The sequence below is a fragment of the Prionailurus bengalensis genome, chromosome X (assembly GCF_016509475.1).
Source record: "Prionailurus bengalensis isolate Pbe53 chromosome X, Fcat_Pben_1.1_paternal_pri, whole genome shotgun sequence".
NCBI classification, from domain to species: domain Eukaryota; kingdom Metazoa; phylum Chordata; class Mammalia; order Carnivora; family Felidae; genus Prionailurus; species Prionailurus bengalensis.
In genome coordinates this window covers 37,705,329-37,727,576 of record NC_057361.1, presented here as the reverse complement: position 1 = coordinate 37,727,576, position 22,248 = coordinate 37,705,329, and the positions used below count along the sequence as shown (strand labels likewise).

The following is a 22,248-nucleotide window of genomic DNA, read 5'->3' as shown; positions in this document are numbered from 1 at the left end:
GCAGATAGTGTCTTCTCTGCTCCGACACAGGCAGTTCTCCGCCCTTCCCCTCCAGCGGGCTCCCAGACTCTCCTCTCGAAAACATACAGCTTAGTTCCTGGGTCCATTTTCATAACCCACACAATTTCAAAGCTTCCTGTCTCACCACGTACCCTCCCCCACACCCTGCAAGGCTACCATTGCCACTCCCGAAATGGCAAATATTGCTACTTCCAATGAATTCTCCATGGTACCTGATCCTTACCATTACTAGCTTCTAATCAGTCTAACTAGGTCACTTGCCAGTCCTCAAGCTACAAGGGAGGCTGAGAAAACAAATATCTCTTGTTTCAGCTTCTATCGTGGGCAAATTTTCAAATCTAGCCTGGGGAGTCAGATGCCAGGCATTAAAAACAGAAACAAACAGATGTTCCCCCACCTAAGAAATAGTAAATCCTGTCACTGCCCCTTAAGAAACTTGAAATTCAGTTGATGACACAGGCCTTCACAGTTTTGTCAATCAGTCAACATTTTTAGCCTCTTCTATGCACACAAGGCATTGTGTTAAGGGCTGTGCATATTCTAAATAAGAAAAACACAGTTCTTGCCTTAAATAACTTTCTCCTAGAAGAGGAAAAATAGTGTCAAGAACAGCAGAATTCAGGGATAGAACTAACTCTTGCCCATTCTTAAATGCAATCAATATTGGATTTTTGTGTATTTTTTTTTTTGCTTTTGTTTGAGTAGTAGCTTGTGAGGCAGCCATATTTCGAACAGAATTTGATCTATTGTCAATGTCCAATAAATATTTTTAATAATGAGTGCTCTGGAGGAATAACATCCAAGAATATTCTAGCAGATGGTAAAACATTTTTGCACAGTTAATTTCTGCCAAAACAGCCCTCTATCCTACTTGAGAGCAGTGGAAAATCAAACAGAAAATTAAAGACAGCTAGACAAAGCACGAGAAATGTCTGGCCTGAGCTATGGAAGAGGCTTAGTCCTTTGCCACGGTTGGATTACCTGTGTCTTTTCTTTGCTCTCATAAAGAAGGAGAAGGGAAAAAGTGCCAGTACACACAGGGTATGTATTGTATTGTCTCTTATTTAAGTTCACAGGACCATTGAGGAAAAAAGTAACAACAATCCTGTGTTTAGAGTAAATCTGTTCCTTGTTGTCAAAGGAATTTCTAACATGGTTAAGTTCCCATCAAGGAGCACTTAGACTCTTTTTTAATCATCCCCGATTTACTAAAAAGACAACTGAGGCACGGAGAGTTTGAATCATTTACTACAGGCCAGAAATTCAAACTGAGTTTTCTGTTAGCCCGGTTCGTGCCTTAGATTTGTTCTAGAAAAATAGACCCTGTTCAAACACTTCTGAAGGATACTGTGGGGTGTGAGAAGATGAGAAAGGTTCCTTGCTCTGTAACTCAAACATGAGGGCAGTTGAGAGTCCACAAAGTTGTGCAGTGTTGTTCTAGTTCTATTCAACATGGGGCTGGAAGCTTCTCAGCAAGTTAGTTAGTATGGTGCAGATGAAAATAGAAAAGGCCCAGTGTTCTTCCCAGGTTATGTGTCCACTAAATACAGTAGATTAAGATGATAACATATATATGTGTATTCATGTATGAATATGCATATGTGTGTGCATATGTGCATATATATGTGCATGCATATGCATACACCATGGTAAACAATACAGACATGGTAAACCTAATACTGTCTTACGCACCAGGAAACCTGTATTATTTCAACACTGGAAAAGAAAATGAGCCTTCTCCCATGTTAGTCCCATCATTCCTTTTCTGCTCTGAGTTGGAAGTTTCTGCGTAAAAATGGGATGTAGAGGGGTGCCTGGGTGGCTCAGTTGGTTAAGTGGCCAACTCTTGACTTCAGCTCAGGTCATGAACTCGAGGTTGGGATTCTCTCTCTCCTTCTCTCTGCCCCTCTCCCACTCTCTATCGCTCTCAAAATAAACAAACATTAAAAAAAATAAATACGTAAAAAATAAAAATAAAATAAAAATGGGATGTAGAGTGAGGGACCGACTCTTTCCTGACAGCATCCCAGCAACCCCATGACCTCTGAGCTTAGGGACTCCCTCTTCCTTTTCATATAAATCATCAACTGCTTTGTAACTGCCCCCTTCGACTCCCAACTGGGATAACTAGATGGAATAAGATTTATGTTTCTGGGGAGTTTGGGCTCAAAGTCAGCAAACCTATTATCTATGAGCACATTACCTCCTGACTTTTAAATCTAGCGTGTGGACCTCTCTCAGTTTATTCGTCCCAAAGAATGAGAATAATAGCTCATGCTCCATTCACCTGTTTGGACTATTTTATTAGAAAAAAAAATATCTGAAATGTAATTTTCACTTTCAACAAAAAACGTATTACTGTTTAATCTAAGTTGCTATAGGGTGGTTGATGTATTTCGAGACTGTAGATATTTCTGGTGACTAAAGTGCAGTGAGGACTAGGGAATCTTGCTGCCCTATTGGCACAAAGAAGTGAGAGGACACCCACACGGGTATTTCACTTGAGCCCATGTCTCCAAATGAAGGAGGGACTGATTTCAGCATTAGTTCTTCGGAGGCTCTGTGGCTCAGAATGGTTAAAACTCTCCTATATTACTGTTTCCCAAACTAAATGCTAAGCTCCTTCAAGGCAGAGGCTGTGTGTTATGCTTCTCTTCGCCCCCTGAGAATTTCTTAGCCAATATCAGCTGCCTCAAAAAGAATCAGCACACACACACACACACACAGACACAGAATTAGCAAAAGCCATTGGAGAGGCAGATGAAAGAGCAGGAAGAACTGTATCTTATGATATATTAGTTCAGGCCTTTAACTCCTCCCCCCAATTCATGTACTTCTATTATGCAAGCCTGGACGATTTTTTGCATTAAGGCATAAATCTATGGTAAGTTAAACCTCTTAAAGTCACTTTCTTTAAAATCACACAGTTTGGGGCGCCTGAGTGGCGCAGTCGGTTAAGCGTCCGACTTCAGCCAGGTCACGATCTCACGGTCCGTGGGTTCGAGCCCCGCGTCGGGCTCTGGGCTGACGGCTCAGAGCCTGGAGCCTGTTTCCGATTCTGTGTCTCCCTCTCTCTCTGCCCCTCCCCCGTTCATGCTCTGTCTCTCTCTGTCCCAAAAATAAATAAACGTTGAAAAAAAATTTTTTTTTAAATCACACAGTTTAGGGGAATCTCGCAACATCTGATGTGGTCTTCCTCGGAAGAGAAAGGAAGTTCAACCTAGCAACGTCCGAAAAGAGCATGCTACGAACACTCAAAAGTGGCAAATGACCTAGGGGTGGAGCCATCGATGTGACAGATGTGACTGACTCTAATCTGTTCGGCAGTGTGTCACAGGATGCTCAGTGTGCCGGGCCTCCCCCACCTTCATTTCTTTCTTTAATCATTTTCATCTCACATTTTGATGATTTTTCTCAGCCCTTTAAAAGTCTCATTGAATCCACTAATGAACGGAGCACTGAAAATGTGCTAATTTGCGAACCTGTGGTCTCATGGCCAAACTGATGCTGCCTTTTCCCAGATGACAGTCCCAGAATTGAAAGTGACCGCACACCGTGGTCCTCAGAGGACGGAAATGCGTTCATGAGTGAGAAATGAAATTGCAAGTTTATGGAGCGTCGTTTCATATCTAGACGGCCACGTTGTGCCTGGGTCTTTGGTTCAGACAATTAGCTGCATTATTGTTCTGGCAATAAATAAATAAATAAATGAGGCTATTTTGTGAAATTTTTGGTCTTTCATGGCAGGCTTTCCTTTTTCCCTGATGATGAAAAATAGCCAATGCAGAATTCATAGAACTGTCATCAGGACTTTGAGATATAGGATTTGGGAATACTCATTCATTCAATAACTGTGTACTTGGAAAGAGTAATGAAGCCTAAAACCCATTGCTTTGACATTTATTTCAGTTATCTATTGCTGTGTAGCAAACCCACCGCAGAACTTAGTAGTTTAAAAGAACATTTATTTTACGGTCTCACAACTCTGTGGCCTGGGCTGTGCACAGCCGGGGGTTCTTCTGTTAACTTCTCCCAGTGGTCACTAGGGTGGCTGAATACAGCAGGCAGATTGGCTTGGGGCCAGGCTCGGCCGGAATTCTGAGATCGCTGGGCTTCTTTCTCTTTCCATGTGGTCTCTCCACATGATCTCTCCAGCAGGATAGTCAGACTTCTCTCATGATAGCCCAGGCGCCTGGCAGCACAAAACAGAAGATGCTGAGCCCTCTTAAGGCTTAAGCCCAGAACTGGCATAGCAGAAATCCACTGTATTCTTTTGACGAAAGCAGACACAGGTCCAGCCCAGATACAATGTGGGAGAAGACATGAGATATGAATACCAAAAGGTGTGGTTCATTTGGGGCTACCGATGACACAGAATAACACAACAGAAGCACCAGGATCACACACGTGCATGCACACACACGCACACACACGCACAATGTATAGGTGAATAAGTCACAGGGAGAAAGAAGTCACAAAGATAAAAGGTACAGTATAGGAAATGTAGTCAATAGTATTGTAATAGCGTTGCATGGTGACAGAGGGTAGCTACACTTGGGATGAGCACAGCATAACATATAGACTTGTTGAATTACTATATTGTACACCTGAAACTAATGTAACATCGTGTGTAAACTATAATTCAATTTATTTATTTAAAAAATTGTTTTAATGTTTATTTTTTGAAGGAGAGAGAGATACAGCGTGAGTGGGGGAGGGGCAGAGAGGGAGACACAGAATCTGAAGCAGGCTCCAGGCTCTGAGCTGTCAGCACAGAGCCCAATGCGGGGCTCGAACTCACCCCACCGTGAGATCATGACCCAAGCTGAAGTCAGACGTTTAACCGACTGAGCCACCCAGGTGTCCCAACTATAATTCAATTTAAGGAAAATTTTAAAAAGGGTGAATTTGTGGTAGGTAATTATATTTCAATAAAGCTGTTTCGAAAAATCCCCCTGGGGCGCCTGGGTGGCTCAGTTGGTTAAGCGTCTAACTCTCGGTTTCGGCTCAGGTCATGATCTTGCGGCTTCATGGGTTTGAGCCCCGCATCAGGCTCTGTGCTGGCAGTGCGGAGCCTGCTTGGGATTCTCTCCCTCTCTCTCTGCCCCTTCCTTGCTGGTGTTGTCTCTGCCTCTCTCAAAATAAATAAATAAACTTTAAAAAAAAGAAAAATTGCCCCCAAGTGTAAGCTGAGTTGGTCTGTAGACTACTTCAGATGGTTTCCAATGGCCACTGTTTAACGAATATTCCCATCTGTGACCTGCAGAGAGAATTAAGGGTCTGACATTGCCATGTTACATAAGCTCTCTGAGTCTCAGTACATTCATATGAAAAACAGGAATAATGGTGCATATCCACCTACTTCAAAGGATTATTATATTAAGAAAACATCTGTGAAATCGTATTTCAAAGTGTAAGCCACCATATAAATGTAAGTTGCTATTAGAGCAGTCAAAGGATTTCATGACTGTCATTTTGTGTCTTGTTTTGAGTCTTCTGTGATTTTTGAATTATGCTTGTAATTTTGGATGAGAATTCTTACAGCTAACTTCTAGTGAGACCAAAATATTAATTGTTCCATAGCTGTTATTATGTTTAGTTTCTTTCTTCAGCAACCAATTTGGATGATAGCTTTAAAATCACAATAGAATATTTGGTTATTATATTACCCCTGGATTGATTTTAGTGCTAAACGTTGTGTATCTTGTGATTAAATAATTTTTCATGCCATTTCCCTATTAGTGGAAGATTAAGATAATTTCCCTGCTGAAAGTATTAGGGACATGCTTATTAATTTTTGAGTTATTTATAGAGTATTCTAAATGATTATTTTGCCACTATTCAAGCCTATCCTGTTTAACAATTGCCATGAAATGTATAAATGACAGAGTTTTAGTAGGACCCAAAGTATCTAACCAGATCTTTCTCTGACAACATTTCAGCCCTCAGACTACTAAAAGCAGGAGACAAAGGGAGTGCAGAGGCGAATTTGGGTCCTTCTCCTCTGTAGTGTAGGCAGCATGAAAAATTTGACCTCCATCAGAAAGCTCTGTACCTGGGAGACCAAACAGGAGTAGCAGAAATGATGGCAGCCTCTCTCTGCGTTTCTCCTGGCAACCAGAGGTCTGTGGTTCTTGCTGGAAACATGCTAATGTGGGCCCGTTGAGATCCACTGCTGAGAAAGGCAGGCTGCCCCATTTGATGCCTCCTTCTGCTGTAGGTTTCTCTAGTGGCTCCCAGGGAAACCTTAGATCCCGACAAGCTGTATGGGTTGCTGGTGTCAGTTTTACCAGAGGGGAAACTTTTCAATGTAATGTCCTTCTTGAATTCATATTGAATTATACATGTATTTTAAACAGCAACAGCTGAAGGAGTCAAATTTCCAAAAATTATGAAGACATGGAAACATACTTCTTTGTTTTCTTTCCATCCTTCCTTCCATCCTTCCTTCCCTTCCTTTCTGCCTGTCTCTTTCTCATGGCAGATGAAGGGTGGGTAATAAGGAGAGTGGAGGAAAAAAGAAAATGAAAAAATACACATTTATATATTATTGTTCAGAAGTCCTTTACTCCAGGGGCACCTGGGTGGCTCAGTCGGTTAAGTGACGGATTTCGGCTCAGGTCGTTATCCATGGTTGTGAGATCTAGTCCCATGTTTGGCTCTTCGCTGGCAGTGTGGAGCCTGCTTAGGATTCTCTCTCTCTCCCTCTCTCTATCCCCCGCCCTTGCTCACACTCTCTCTCAAAATAAAAAATAAACTTAAAAAAAAAAGAAGTCCTTTACTCCATAAAATCAATATACTGACTTGAGAATTTAAAATATATAAATTAGGGGCGCCTGGGTGGCTCCGTCGGTTAAGCGTCCAACTTCAGCTCAGGTCACCATCTCGCGGTCCGTGAGTTCGAGCCCCGCATCGGGCTCTGGGCTGATGGCCCAGAGCCTGGAGCCTGCTTCCGATTCTGTGTCTCCCTCTCTCTCTGCCCCTCCCCCGTTCATGCTCTGTCTCTCTCTGTCTCAAAAATAAATCTTAAATTTTTTTTTAAATAAAATAAAATATATAAATTAAACTTTATTTGCTTATAAAATTATCAAGTTTGCTACACTGAATATGAACTATGGTTTATTAATAATAATAATAACAACTTATATGACGAATGCATTTCAGGCTTTTTAATCCTTATAATGAGATGAGGAAAGTAAGAAACAGAGGCTAAGTAACTTTCCCCAGGTCTCAGCTTGTGAGTGGTAGAGACAGAATTCAAACTCCATTAATTCCAAAGCCCATGACAATGAATTTTTGAGGTGACCCCACAGGTCACAAGGAATCCAATCTCATTATTTTCTTTTTAAAAATTGGGCAAACTTTATATTCAGACAATAATCCACTGCATTTAAAATATTCTAAATTTTGTCAAGCACGGAATCTAAGACTGTTAACCATTAAGAAATCTCACGCTTTTGAGAGGCTGCTTTTTAATGTGCAAATTTTTGTGCCATGTTTCCTGGGGTCCTGTGGTGCCTCCTAAATTTGGCTAGACTGCACACTTTCTGAAAAGGAGAGAAAGAAAACCAGCCGTAATTCCCTAGATGTTGCCGTTAGAAACTTAAGTTTATTCAGCCATTCTCAGAGCTCACCGACTTCCATTGCTTTGTCCAAAATCTGCAGATTTACTGAACTGAGGCAAGCTTTTCACCTCTTTGCCATGCTAAATTGTATCTTGATTAAATGGAAAACATGGCCAAGCATGGACAAATTTCTTCCATGTGTGGCAAGAGGCGATCACATCAAAAATGAGTGCTGGAGGTTCCAGTCCAAGTTAGTGACAGAGGAATCTCCTGAGCTCCCTTCTTCCCAGTGACGCACCAAATGTACAGCTGCACATGGGACAATTCCTTGTGAAAGAAATCCGGAAACCAGCTGACTGAATCCTACACATCGGCAAATGAGAAAAGGTTCACAGTGTCTCCCTGAGAAGCAAAAGGTGTGAACTCCACATCTAGATCTCCAGCTTTTAGGAATATCACCTAAGGGATTTGTCCCCAAAACACCTATCTCCAAAAACCAATGGCTCTTGTGTCCACAAGACTCATAGCACTATAGAAAACAATGAAAAAGTTCTTAATGGACTCTAGAGGACTCAGTGTGGCTATCCCCTTGGGGCTCAGCACAGAGGAAGCAGGCAAAACAGACATCCATATCCAGGAAGCCCACGAAGTACCAAATAAGATGTATCAAAAAAGACTCGCACCAAGGGAGCACAGTTCAAGAGGTGGAGTAGGAAGCTCCCTGAACTTACCTGCTCCCACAGGCATATCATACTGACAGCTACACATGGAACAACTCCTTCTGAAAACTACCTGAAAACAAGCTGAACAGCTCTTCCACAAGAAAAGATAAAACGACCACATCGAGATAGGGAGGAGAGGCAGACACAGGCTCACGAAAAACCCCAGCGTGACAACCCACAATTGGGAGGGATCTCATAAATATGGAGCTTCTCCCTAAAGAGCAAATGTTTCATGCCCCACATTCAGCACCTCAACCCTTGGGACTTTCATGGGAGAGACAAGCCCCCCATAAGCCTGGCTTATGCCCAGGAGACCCAAAACACTGTAAGGAATGGAGATTCCTTAAGCTTAAGCTTCTTAAAGCTTATTTATTTATTTTGAGACAAAGGGAGGGAGAGAGAAAGAGAGAGAGAGCACAGGGGAGGGGCAGAGAGAGGGAGAGAGAGAGAGAATCCCAAGCAAGCTCTGCACTGTCAGTGTAGAGCCCGATGTGGAGCTGGAACTCGAGACCATGAGGTCATGACCTGAAATGAAACCAAGAGTCGGACACTCAACCGACTGAGCCACCCAGGGACCCTGGTACCATACTGTTTTGATGACTACTGCTTTATAATATTACTTGAAGTCTGGAATTGTGATACCTCCAGTTTGGTTCTTTCTCAAGATTGCTTTGGCTATTCAGGATCTTTTGTGGTCCCATGCAAATTTTAGGATTGTTTGTTCTATTTCTGTGAAAAAATCAAAACTGGAATTTTGATAGAGATTGCACTGGATCTGTAGATGGCTTTAGGTAATATGGACATTCTAACAATATTCATTTTTCCAATTCATGAGCATGGAATAGTTTTCCATTTATTTGTGTCTTCTTCAGTTTCTTTCGTCAATGTCATATAGTTTGCAGAGTGCAGGTCTTTCACCTCCTTGGTTAAATTTATTCCTACATATTTAATCCTTTTCTAAAAATATTTATTTTTGAGGAAGAGAGAGAGAGAGAGAGAGAGAGAGAGAGAGAGAGAGAATGACCGGGGGAGGGACATAGAGAGATACAGAGACAAAAAATCTGAAACAGACTCTACACTGTCAGCACAGAGCCCAACTTGGGGCTCGAACTTGGGAACCATGAGGTCACGACCTGAGCTAAAGTCGGACTTATAACCAACTGAGCCACCCAGGCGCCCCAGTATTTTATCCTTATTGACACAATTGTAAATGAGATTGTTTTCCTAATTTCTCTTTCTGATGATCTAAGCAGACTAATTTATTCTGAATAGGTCCCAGTTGTTGATGACATGCCAAGACCTGTCAGTGTTCCAAAGGGAAGGATCTCAGTGAGCACCTCGTTTCAGGCTGATTGGAAGCCAGACACTCAGGCAGCATCTCTTTAAAGGATGCAAATATATACAATGTTGTGAGACCACAATCATAAACATTGCTGGCCCCCAGGCCAGGTGATGTGGAAGGGTCTCCTGGGCAACGGTAGCAAAACTCCAGGCTCTAGATGAGTGTATAAGCTCCTACCTGGAAGATACTGGTGAGCCGTGGTGAGGGGCCAACGGAAAGTGCAGAGATGATGTCCCTTAGCCCATGTGGTCCCCAGCCCCATACCATCTCTTATTGTTTCAGTCCCATGGAGCCCAGAAACTCAAGAAGAGAGAGGTACTCAAGGGTTTGCCTCCTGTGTGCACTGCACACACCCACCTGCTTTAGCTGGCCTGCAGGGGAGCACAAGGGTGGGGCATACTCACCAGCTTTAGCAGGGTTGTGGGAGGACCCGGGACAGGGCAGGCCCACCAGTGCCAGCAAGGTAGAGTGAGAACACAAGAATGGCAGCTGCCAGTGCATCCTGCCCCCAGAGCGAGCCCCAACGGGTCTCTGCCTCTCCGGCAGACACTTGAAGATTAGCAAATGAACCTTCTTCACGTATCATTTAGGTGTTCTTCAAACTGCTGCTCTTGCTCTGGGTTCCAGGGCGGGTGAGTCTGTGCATGAATCCAACATTGGAATCCCATTTCCTATATAGTCTTCTGAGTCTCCTGGACGTGAGCCCTGTCAGTTTTCAAAGCCAAACATTTTGGGGGGCTCATCTCCCTGGTATATGTCCCAAGGGTCTGGGTGCCTGATGTGGGGCACGAACCCTTGCTCTTCAGGGAGAAGCTCCATATTTGTTAGATCCTTTCCGACTGTGAGTCACCACACAAGCAGAGAGTTTTTTGTTTGTTTGTTTGTTTGTTTTTGATGAGACTGCATCTCTGCCTCTTCTTCTGTCTTGATGTGGTGGCCCTTTTATCCTTTGTTCTGGTGGAGCTGTTCAGCTACTTTTCAGAGGGAATTGTTCCATATGTAGCTGTAGACTTGGTGTGTCTGTGGGAGGAGGTGAGTTCAGGATCTTCCTACGCCACCATCTTGAACTGCCTCTCTTAGTTCTTCTGAGCAGTCGACAAGATCATATATAGAAAAACCTTACACTGAGGGCTTGGCATGATTTTCAATCCCTGAAACTTTAATGACTGAATGTTTATATAATTATTTTTTCTAGTTTAACCACCTTCACGTTTTAATATTGGCTAGATAATATCAATCAAATCCATCTACAAGCATCTGAAAGCTTTAAATTCCTAAGATGCGCTGCATGTTTTTAAAGACAGTAAATCAAATATGTTGTTATTCCCAACTGTTTCCATATTGGTTTTCATTATCCTTCCTTGATTTTAGGTTAAAGAGCACTTGGTCTATTTTTGTCCCGTCTTTTTTGGTCTCTCAATTTTATTTATATTTGAGAATCAAATTTATCCCATCCACTGACCCAAATCCAAATTAAATATTATATTGCAATTTGTTTGTTTAAGCAGATTTTTCCCCCTAAATCTCTTTAAAAAAAAAAGATTCTAGGTCTCCTGAAGTAATGTCATTCAATATTAAATTGATCTTTGTCAGCACTTTAGTCCTGATATCTTGGGCAAAAATGATGTGTCCTTAAATATGTATATCAGCTACATTTTGTGCATCTCAGCTCAAATAATTAGATCCATTTCCCATTAATTTTTTCAGAGTCCAAGATTATCTAGATGGAGTTTTTAGTAATGTAACCTTAATTCTTACACTTGGCAAAGTTCTCAAATGGTCCAATTTATCCTGTCATTCCCTTTCAATGTGACCTTATTAAAGCCATTATTACATTTCCCCTTAATTTCATTTAGAGGACATTTGTCCACTCTCAGCCTCTGGTTTCACACATGGACCTGTGGAGACACTTATCTTGTTACATATATGGTAATTCCAAATCTTTGGCTAGCTAAGAAATATAAGTAGAAATCGGTTGTAAAGTGGAAAGCGTTTTAAGAACCCCATGTTAAGGTGGATTCTTAGTTTTGCAGAGCAATGGTCAAGCATGTACACATATAAGCTTTACTTGACCTTGAGAACACACAGACCCAGAGGAGAACTTTGGCAATGCGCTGCTCCCCAGGACTCCCTAGACATCCCCAGCTAGATCCAGCTCTGAAAGCCTTGGCCAAACCAACAAGTCAAGACGTCCACAGATACCAGAATGAAAAACTACCCTCAGGATTTGCTCACTATCTTGTCTAGCCTTTTTCTTTTTCCACACCATGGGTGAGGCACAAATGACATATCACTGTAGCAAGGCACTTTGAACACATTCCATTTACATGAACTTTCTTTTTTTAAAATTTTTTAAAAATATTTATTTATATTGAGAGAGAGAGAGAGAGAGAGAGAGAGAGAGAAAGGGGGGGGGAGGGGCAGAGAGAGAGGGAGACACAGAATCTGAAGCAGGTTCCAGGCTCTGAGCTGTCAGCACAGAGCCTGACACGGGGCTTGAACTCTTGGACCGTGAGATCATGACCTGAGCCAAAGTCAGACCCTTAACCAACTGAGCCACCAAGGCACCTCAATTTATCTAAACTTTCTTATGCTTTTGGTCCATTGCCTTTTGGAACCCATGTTTCAGACATTCCTGCCACATTCATGTCCTTCACTCCCTGCCACTTTATGTTGCACTCAACATGTATACACACACACACACATACACACACACACACACTTGAGTGTTTCTTTGATCTTTGTTAATAATCAATTTTTACTGTGTGTTTTAGCCCCGATTCCCTAGAAATCGGAACCAATTCTACCAATGGTAGAAGCTTACACTTTAACCCTTTATTGGGGAGTATAATCCCAGGGAAGCAAGAACAACAACAAAAAAGTGAGGCAGAGAAGGAAGGAAAGCAAATACAGAGTGGTGCGTTATGGGGCTGGCCACAGCCTTACAGAAAAACACAGCTTGCTCATATAGAAAGTGTCCAGAGAGGCTGTATGGAACCACTGTGTCTCAGAACAGTCTGTTGGGAGTGAAAGGGAAAGCAATGGCTTCTTCTTATCTCCAGTCCCTTATTGGTCTATAGAATATTAGCTTACCTGTACTGCTGGGCTGAGTTACCTGAGTCTTCTTGGAAAGCCCCTGGGATAACAGGTTCTCTGTGGGCCCAGTCCATAGGCCCTGCCTATGTTGCAGGCATAGTTGTCTCTCCTTGTCAGACAACACTGCATATGGAGGCTCCTCTGATTATGGCAGGAAGGGCAGCCAGGGTGTTAAAGAGCACAAGAAAAGCATGGAACTTCCTTAGAACTACTCCTAAAGTCAAGCAAAGGCAGCTATCTACACGGCGTGGTTTGAGGAAAACCAAAGAATCTTCGACCTCTACAATAGCTCCCCGATCATATTGTTCAACTAAAAAGACCACAATTTGAACCTGTCTTTTGCTTCAGGCCCTGAGAGATTCTGTTAGGATGCAAGTTATATTAGATAAGAGACATCATATTGAGCCAATAACCCAGACCGCTTTATTTGTAGAGTAGAGCTCTGGGGGAATGAACTTCAGGAAGAGTTAGGTTTTATTAGGATAAAAGGAAATGAAAGCTGGGGAAGAAATCATCCAATCCAATTCAGTACTGCCCAAGAAGGATATATCTAGGTAAGAAACAACTAACTGAGAAGTCCAGAGCAATTGGAGGGTAGGCTGAGGCCAGAGAGCTTAGAAGTTAGATGGAAAGAAAGGATTGAATGGGAGACATTAAGGATCAACTTTCCCTACCTCACTTTTGGTCTTGGTTTGTTCAATGGTCCTTCTCCCACGAGTCGAATGACAGAGAGGTTGAACACTGGTGGGGCTCTGGCTTCAAGGCCTTACTCTGCATGTGCTCCTTTTAAACTTGATTAGCTACGGATTCCATTATGGGATCTTCTGTGCCTCGTCATATCTGCGTTACACTGGCCTCTCCTACAAACTCTGTCAAAGGCTCCATGTCCCCCACACCCACCAGTCTGGACATTAGTCCTGCAAAGAAGCTAAACATCCCTCAAACATGAAATTCCTGTCAGCAGGAAATTCTCTGAAGGACTCTCTCTCGTCAATCAAGCACTCCCTTTCCTGCCTCCCAACACACACACACACACACACACACACACACACACACCCTTCTTTCCGTGCAACATTTAAGAAGGATAATGATGTTATGTTGTTTGCTTACTTCTAGGAATCTTGGTGACCACAATGTGGCCAATTTACTGTTTGGGGTTGTGAAATTCAAGGTTATGTTAAATGTGAACCTTTGGTGCTATTTCTGTTGCTGTCTCTAATGGTTTTCAGATTCTTCTGTTCATAAATTCAAGTCAGGTATTTTCTTCTAAGATCCTGCCCCTGATTCACTGCACCACTCACATTTTGCATTTAGAAGACGTTTCCCTATGACACTAAGATGTTTGATGTTATTAAAATCATGCTATTGGTATTCATATCAATTATGTCTCGAGTGTTATGCTTAGTATGTCTATTAATAAAATTCGGATTTTCCTCTTTTTTTGGCTTCTGCAAAAATAATTTATAGAGACACAAATAGTAATATTAAAGCTATCAACCATAAAAGTCAATACATGTAATTTCAGAGTTGTATACATATGAATTCAGATCTTGTGTCTGCTAAATGTATATACATTAGCTGCACACTAGAAATTTGGAGTTTCAGAAGCAGCAAGCTGTCAAATAATAGAGCACTGATGTTTTGAAAATGAACTTTTCAGCAAAGCAGGAAAATTGGCAAAGCTGGGTTAGTACATGAAATGCATATGCCTCTTTACTCCACTAAATTGTCCTTAGGTGTATCCATTAACACTGTTTCTTCGTTGAATATTTCTGTTTAAGAAAGGCTTTCATTTTACCTTTGAAGTGGGAATTTCCCAGAAAGGAGGAAAGTTTTGCTCATGATTTTGGAAGCTCCTTTGCAAATAATATTAAGCATAATCTTCAATTAAGAAGTTCACAACTATATTTATAAGATGTTTAATCATCTTGTCACTATATTTCTCAACTCCAAAATATTTTCACAGTAAAATAAGATCAACAGAGAAAAATAATTTGCTATTTCAGGAAGCGGGTCTATTAAAAGTGATCTGAATTTTGGGGCCAACTTGAGAATTCAAGTCCGATGATACGTAATATAAGTATTCCCATAACTTGCCAGCCAATGGGTACACATGTAGAGGGAGGAGAGATGTTACTTACATTGCAACACTTGTTTCTCTGATCCTTGCTATCCATGAATGACCCCTCAAAGTACAACTCAGTTATTCCTGCTAATCCCCTAAGATGTTTCATTTCAACTACGTTTTTGTTGTTGTTGTTGCTGCTGCTGCTGTTGTTTTCTGAGTCTTCTGGTTAAGTCCACTGCCCTCAACAAAACCACTTAGAAGTGGGGAAATGTCTTGCTTCTCCCGAACCGCACCATGTTTCTTCACTTGGGCAAAAGCAAGATCCCCTCCTGTTTCAATTCCTGCTACATTCCTCTCCCCTGGGGCAGGCAGAAATCCCCTTCTCCTCCAAAAGAAAATCCTAACGACAATTGATAAATGCAAATGACTTTTAGGAGCACCACGTTAGTTTATTTGTTAAAATCGAGTTTATATCAGTAGTGGCTAGGTAAATCTCACTACGTAGAAATAAAATAAGGAGTTTTTAAGGGAAATGAGAAGGTTCAATATGGGTACAAAGCGGCAGATAATCTGGCAATATTTACAAAAATTTCAAATGCACATCCCATGTGATGTAGCAACACCACTTTGAGGAATCTATAGAAGTGTTTGTATTACAGTGTTTACTGCAGTATTGTTGGTGGAGGCAAAAAAGCTGCAAGCAAATTGAATATCCATCAATAAAGTGATAAAATAATGGTTGAATAAATTATAGTGTGTCCAATGGACAATATTCTGCAACTACTAAAATAAACAAACTAGATCTATTTTGAACTACAGGTTTCAATGACATACTGTGAAGTAAATTGCCAAGTGGTAAAGGAAGGCACGTAGTATAATCATATGTTTTATAAGACAGAAACATAGTGTGTGTGTGTGTATGTGTGTGTGTACATGGGAATGGAGGGAAAGAAATGGAAAGAAATGGAAGAAACTGTGGAAAGCTAATGGCATGGTATGGTATGAACACAGGTTACCTCAAAAGGTAAACACAGAAGTAGTAGGGAGATACACTAAAAATAAAATCTGTGGATCATTTCCCTGGTCATTATGATCACTTAGTCATGTGTCATTAAAATATTTCAATTAAGGCCAATGGGGAAACACTTTATGGAATAGAAGAAACAGAAAACTCACTAGAGTGATACCTTCAAGGGTAAGAAATAGATAGGACACAATTATGGCAATCAATTCATTTCCAAAAATATATACTGAGCGCTTACAATATGCTTAACGTGTTTCTCAGTACTGTGAGAAATAAGAAAGACGAGTAGGTCATGATCTTCGTTCTCAAAAACCCTGTAGATCTGCTAAAGGACAAAATGCATGCCTTATTATTATCTCAAAGGCACTGCTTTGCTCAGGAGTGACGCATGTAATATGTGTCTATTGACTAATAGAATGGAGGTGACTGGAGCTGGATGAGCTAGAAAAGACCTTGTGGGTGTAGCCAAGACTATTAATAACCCCCCTTCCCCTAGCCCTTACCACTTCAGTGCATTCCCATCCAACTTCCAGCTGCCAGGATCTGTATCCCTTGGTCCGAGAGCTTTCTCCGACCACCAGAGCCTGCTCTACCCAGAAGTGCCAACAAGTTAATACAGCTCTCAACCAAGGATGATGGCAGTTGGTGTATAAATTCTCCAGCTCCTTTGCCCCTCAAGTAGAATAACTGAGCTCCATGTTCTACACGGGCTCACATAATTCCCCACTAAGATTAGGTTTTGATTTAACACAGTGAAAACTCACTTGATAGCATACATTGGCCTTGACCATCTCTCCTTCCCTGTTTCACTTCCCCACTCCCTCACCGATGTTTTCCAGGAAACACTGCAACCAAATCCTTTTCTCAGGGTCAGTTTCCGGAAGAACCCAAACTAAGACAGTGGAGGTCAACAGACTTGCTTTAGACCTTATGGTTTTTATATTTTCATTTATTTCACAAATATGGATAGAATACCTACTTTTCCCAGTCAGGAAAACAGATACCTCTCTAGAGGTTTCAAGCAGAGAGAAATTCAATGCTTGGAGTTGGTTTAAGGGTATTGTATTAGTTTCCTATTGCTGCTGTAACAAGTTACCACAAATTTAGTGGCTTACAATAACACAAATTTATTCTCTTACAGTTCTGAAGCTCAGGAGTTTACTGTCAGTTTCATTGGGTTAAGGTCAAGGTGTCAGTAACACTTGCTCCTTCTGGAGGCTCTGAGGTTGAATTTTTTATTTCGTTTAGTAAATTTACTTACTCAATTTTTCATTTCAGCTATTGTACTTTTGACCTCCTTTGGTTCACTTGACTAATTTATCTCTTTATTGATATTCTTTATTTGCTCAGACATTATTCTCATTTCTTTCAGTTCTTTGTCCATATTTTCCTTTAGTTCTTTTAGCATATTTAAGACAGTTGATGTAAATTCTTTGTCTATTAAGTCCAAAGTATAGGCTTTCTCAGAGATGGTTTCTGTCAATTTTATTTATTCCTGTGAGTGGGCCATGCTTTCTTGTTTCTTTGTATATCTTATAATCTTCTGTTCCAAACTAGAAATTTTGAATGTTATAAAGTAGTAACTCCGGAAATCTAATTCTTGATCATTGAGGGCCTCGGTCATGTTTGCTTATTGACTTTTCCAAACTCTTTTTGCGAAGACCATGTTCCCTGTTGTGTGTGGTCATGGAAGTCTCTGTGCTGTTATTTCCTAGGTCATCCAATGATTTGCAGAGGTTTCTCTTGTTTTAATATTTAATTTTAATAATATGTGTTATGTTTAAATAGCAATGCACAAAGAAAAAATCTTCAGGGAATGTTTACACACAGTGTGACACATGCTTTAAATATGCAGAGGAGGAAAAAGGGTGATGCCAGAGATTTCTTTAAATACTTGGGGCCAAAAAGGTGGGGGGAAAACTACTTCCCAGTCTTTGTAGATTGGCTCTGTGCTGGGGCACTCCTTTAACACTAAGCCAGGTCACCTACCGCTCTGTGTTAGCCTTCACATCCTACTTGTTCAGAATCCAAAGATCATCCAGAGATGCAAGGCTAAGATCACTTAGGGTCTTTTGTCAGCATCTGTCTGCCCCTGGGCATGCATTTTGTGCTCTGCATTCCCTGGTAAATGTGGTAGCCATTCAAAAAGCCTTTATTCCCCTCAAGAATCTTCCTCCTCAGTTTTTTTTTCCTTCCCACACTTTTGGGTCTGCTTCCCCTTGCCCCACCTTCTTCCCCTTACCCCAGGCAGTTATGTGCAGTATATCTTCAAGTGTTTTTCAAGAGATGTCACTTGGAAAACTGCTGTACACCCAGAGGATGGGGGCAAACAAAAGTCTGTCTCTGCATCAGTCCCTCAGGGAAACACTGAACTGGTGAAAACACAACCAAAATATTATCAGAACAAGAACTCTATTGCTCGCCCCCACTCCCAGCACCAGCAAATCATACCAAGAACACGGGCCACTGTCCCTATAACCACCACTGAGCTGGGGAATGGGGTATGGTAGACAGGTAAGAAAAAAAATGCCATAATATATGCTTACCGAAATTTACCAGCATCCATCTTCGTTAAGCACTTCCTTGGTTGCTGCAAGATTTTGATTAGATCCCAGAGTTCCATCAAAATTGATTCTGTCAGTTTTCTCCAACTTCATGGTTGTTTCTGTGGAAGGACCAATTCTTTCAGCTTTCTAATCCACCGCTCCTGTCACATCATCTCTACAACTCTTTCTCCCAGAAATTATTCTCTCCCCCAAAGGGGGAAATACAAGATCCCATTAGTCACTGCATCCCTTTCTGGTGATGTTAATTTCTCCCATTGATCAGTAAAAAGCCCACTGGGGGTGTTTGATAGCTTAAGACTAAATTGCAAAAGTATTTATTTTTAAACTATCATGTATTTATGAACTGCTACTTATTTGTTTACCTATCTATTGTTAACTATTTTTGTTAACTGTTACTAACATTTCTTATCTAAAATAGCAGAGGAAGGGGAGACAATAATAAAAAACACAAATGTATACAAGTCAAGCAAGAAACCAAGTACACTGCATGAAATATGTTATGGCTCTTGGCTCCGTAACTGAACACTAAGCTATAGCAGAAATTGAAGTTCCTTTGTCTACTAGTTAGTCCGTGTTTTGTTTTGTTTTCTTACCCTCAGCCTTCACCTCAGCTGGTCAACTTTCTTTTTTTTAGCTGGGTGTATAATTAAAACCTTCAATGTAAGGAATCTGAATCCTAAGGGGTCCTGCATTAATTGGGTAGTGTTTGATTAACTTTCATGACTGAAAATGGAGACCTATGGAATCCCCTGAGTTCCAGTCATCATCCTCTATGCCCCCATTATATACAGTAACCCAATTTTCCCTTAATAATCAGGATTAAGCACCCTGTCTACTATAGTAACCCCCTTCCTTGCCTGTGGTAAGTTTAGCCTGAGGAACAAGATCAAGTAGCTGGTCTCAGCTTCACATTCAGTAGAACTTTCATTGTATCCTCTGGCAGACACACATTCCCCCCTTGGGAATAAATACCTCTTAGCTAGCACAGCCCAAACTTTCAAGGATTTTTAGCAAAATCTCATGAATGTATTATGAGGTGGAAAAGCAAAAGAGGCCACGCTCCATGTCACCCCTTGGTTTTGAGGCCCATTTTGGCAAAATGGTACCAGTTTTGGTCATGCGTTTAAATTGTATGTCACATCCTTGAGGACAGTTTTCCAACCTGGTAGGTACAGTCTCCCGCTGTAACAGGCACCAGAACTGCCGCGTCAGTAGGCTATTTCAGCATTCTGTGAGGCCAGCTGCTTTTTGAGTAGTGGAGCACATGGTAAGAGCAGTGAATTTTGTGACCATGAGGCCAACCCACACTTGTTTTCCCGAAAAAATTAGATATTTGATGAGAAGCAAAGTTATTTGAAATAATAGAATAATTAATTATATCGCAGGCAGGGATACCGGTCTGTATTTAGAATATATATATATATTCCTATAAGGACTAAGTGCTGCTCTTTCATCACGGTTGAATGCAACCAATCTCCCACGAAGTGGCTAGCTGGTCTTCCCTCAACTCCCTCAACACCTCAGAGCTGAGGATTATTTCTGGTGTTGGCAGACAGGCCAACTGATAGTGATGATAAGGCAAAGTTGATGCTGTTGAGCCCATGCCTAACCCCCATTCCTGCTGTCATGGTCCCTTGCACACTGAGCAATCTGCCACGATGTAGCTTGGGAAAGAAGCCAATTGACATCCACAGGATAGCTATTTGGAGTGACCAGCTTTGCCTGAGAAAGTGAGAAAATTGATCAGATTTGCATGAGCAGATGGAAAGGAAGAGATGTTAGTTTAAGCAAAAGAGTAAAGGCAGGGATAATCATAGAGTCTGGCAGAGTATGGGGAGCCCAGCCTGGCTGGAGGCAAGTATGGAGAACTTTTTGAGAAAAACACAAAGGTTAGAAAGGAAGGGCATTATAAAGTTCTACCAACAACAGCAACAACAACAACACCGTTTTGTAAGTACGTGTGGTGATGGATGTTATCTAGACTTACTGTGGTGATGGTTTCACTGTGTATACAAATAGCAAATCAGCATGTTGTACATATAAAACTAATATAATGTTATATGTCAATCATGCTTCAATTTTTAAAAATCATAAAAAATAACAGCAATGCATCATACTAGCTTACATTGTTCAAGTCCTTACTGTATATTGTGCTGAATGCTTTCTATGTATTTTATTACTTAATCTTAAAAAAAAAAACTCCTATGGCAGAGATTCTATTTTCGATGGACTGAATGTTTCTGTCTCCCTCAAAATTCATATGTCAAGACCCTAATCCTTTGAGAGGTAATTAGATCATGAGGGTGAAGCCTTCATTAATGGAATTTCCACCCTTCTAAGAGTCCAGAAAGCTAGTTAGTACAAATATTTAGCAATCTAAGGGGAAGATGCAAGAGGGAAAAGGGCACTGACCAGAACCCAACCATGCTGGCACCCTGATCTTATACATCCAGTCTCCAGAACCATTGAGAAATGAATTTCTGCTGTAGGTCAGGTACCAAATTTACGGTATTTTCTTTTTTTAATGTTTATTTATTTTTGAGAGATAGAGAGAGACAGAGTGAGAGCAGGGGAAGGGCAGAGAGAGGGAGACACAGAATCCGAAGCAGGCTCCAGGCTCTGAGCTGTCAGCACAGAGCCCGGTGCAGGGCTTGAACTCATGGACTGGGAGATCATGCCCTGAACTGACATTGGACGCTTAATATGGTATTTTCTCATAGCAGCCTAGACTGACTAAGACAGTCTTACTATACCCATTCTAGGGAATAGTTTCATGATAAAGTAAGAAATTAGAGATTCCCCATGGCGCTGATACACAGAAGCCCACAGATGTTGTTTACCACTGGACAATACTGCCTTGCTATTTGGGCTGAGTAGTATGGATTCTAATGTTAGATGAAGGGGAATGATTAAGGAGATCAGAGCAAAAAGGTTTAAGAAAATCACTCTGCAATGTGCTGTGGAACAGAGTGGTTTTTCTCTCTTATAGAGAATGATAAAGGAAGGAAGGTGGAAAGAACCTGGGACCATGAAGACAGTCTCAGGCTTGAATCTCTGATCTATCCCATAATAACCTGTGACCCGCAAAATTCTTAATCTGAGGTGCCCCGGTTTCCTCATTGGTAAAATGGAGATTTAACAGTTCTTACTTAATAAGACTGTTTTAGAGAATAAACAAAGCAAGGTGTATTACACTTGGCCCTTGATGTAGAGTTGATACTCCACAAATGTGGATTCTCTTCTTTCCATCCCTTTTCTTCCCAGTAGCAAACATTAGAATGGGTTTTTTTTGGAAACTTCTCAAAATATAAATCTCATTATTTTAGAATTTGGTGAATGGGACTCTCTCAGAAGATGGGATGGCATTTTGAATTCAAATCATTCAACAAGCATCTGTTTATTTTCTGTTTATGAGCCTTTCTCAATACTGGGCTCTTGAGCTAAAATGAATCGGCTATGGTCTCTAGTCAGTGAATAGGTAAGTCTAAGTCACTGAGATAAGGGCCACAGTAGAGTTTGTATCAGGAGGCACAGGAAAACCACTGGGGGAGTGTAGGAGTGTATGATCAGTTTTTACAGTGGAGTTCATTGATTCATTTAAGGTTCATAAAACAGCAGCACCCCTCAAAATCACTCTAATAGGGCCCTACATTATCTTATAAAAAATTAACAAATAATCTCTTTTCCCTCTCCTGTCCCCCAAGGCAAGAGGATTGGTGGAGATAATAAAGATCTTTGGCTAATAGGTCATCTCAAATTTCTCTCCTGGTAGCTAAGAAAGTAGCTGGTAAGGGGTGTCTGGTGACTCAGTTGGTTAAGTGTCTGACTCTTGATTTCGGCTCA

General features: G+C 41.2%; 1 pseudogene; it reads right to left on the bottom strand.

Annotated features, from left to right (window-relative positions):
* The window catches only part of LOC122477046, a 57,066-nt pseudogene extending 56,838 nt beyond the window's left edge, over positions 1-228 (bottom strand).
* Between the last annotated feature and the right edge of the window lie 22,020 nt (positions 229-22,248).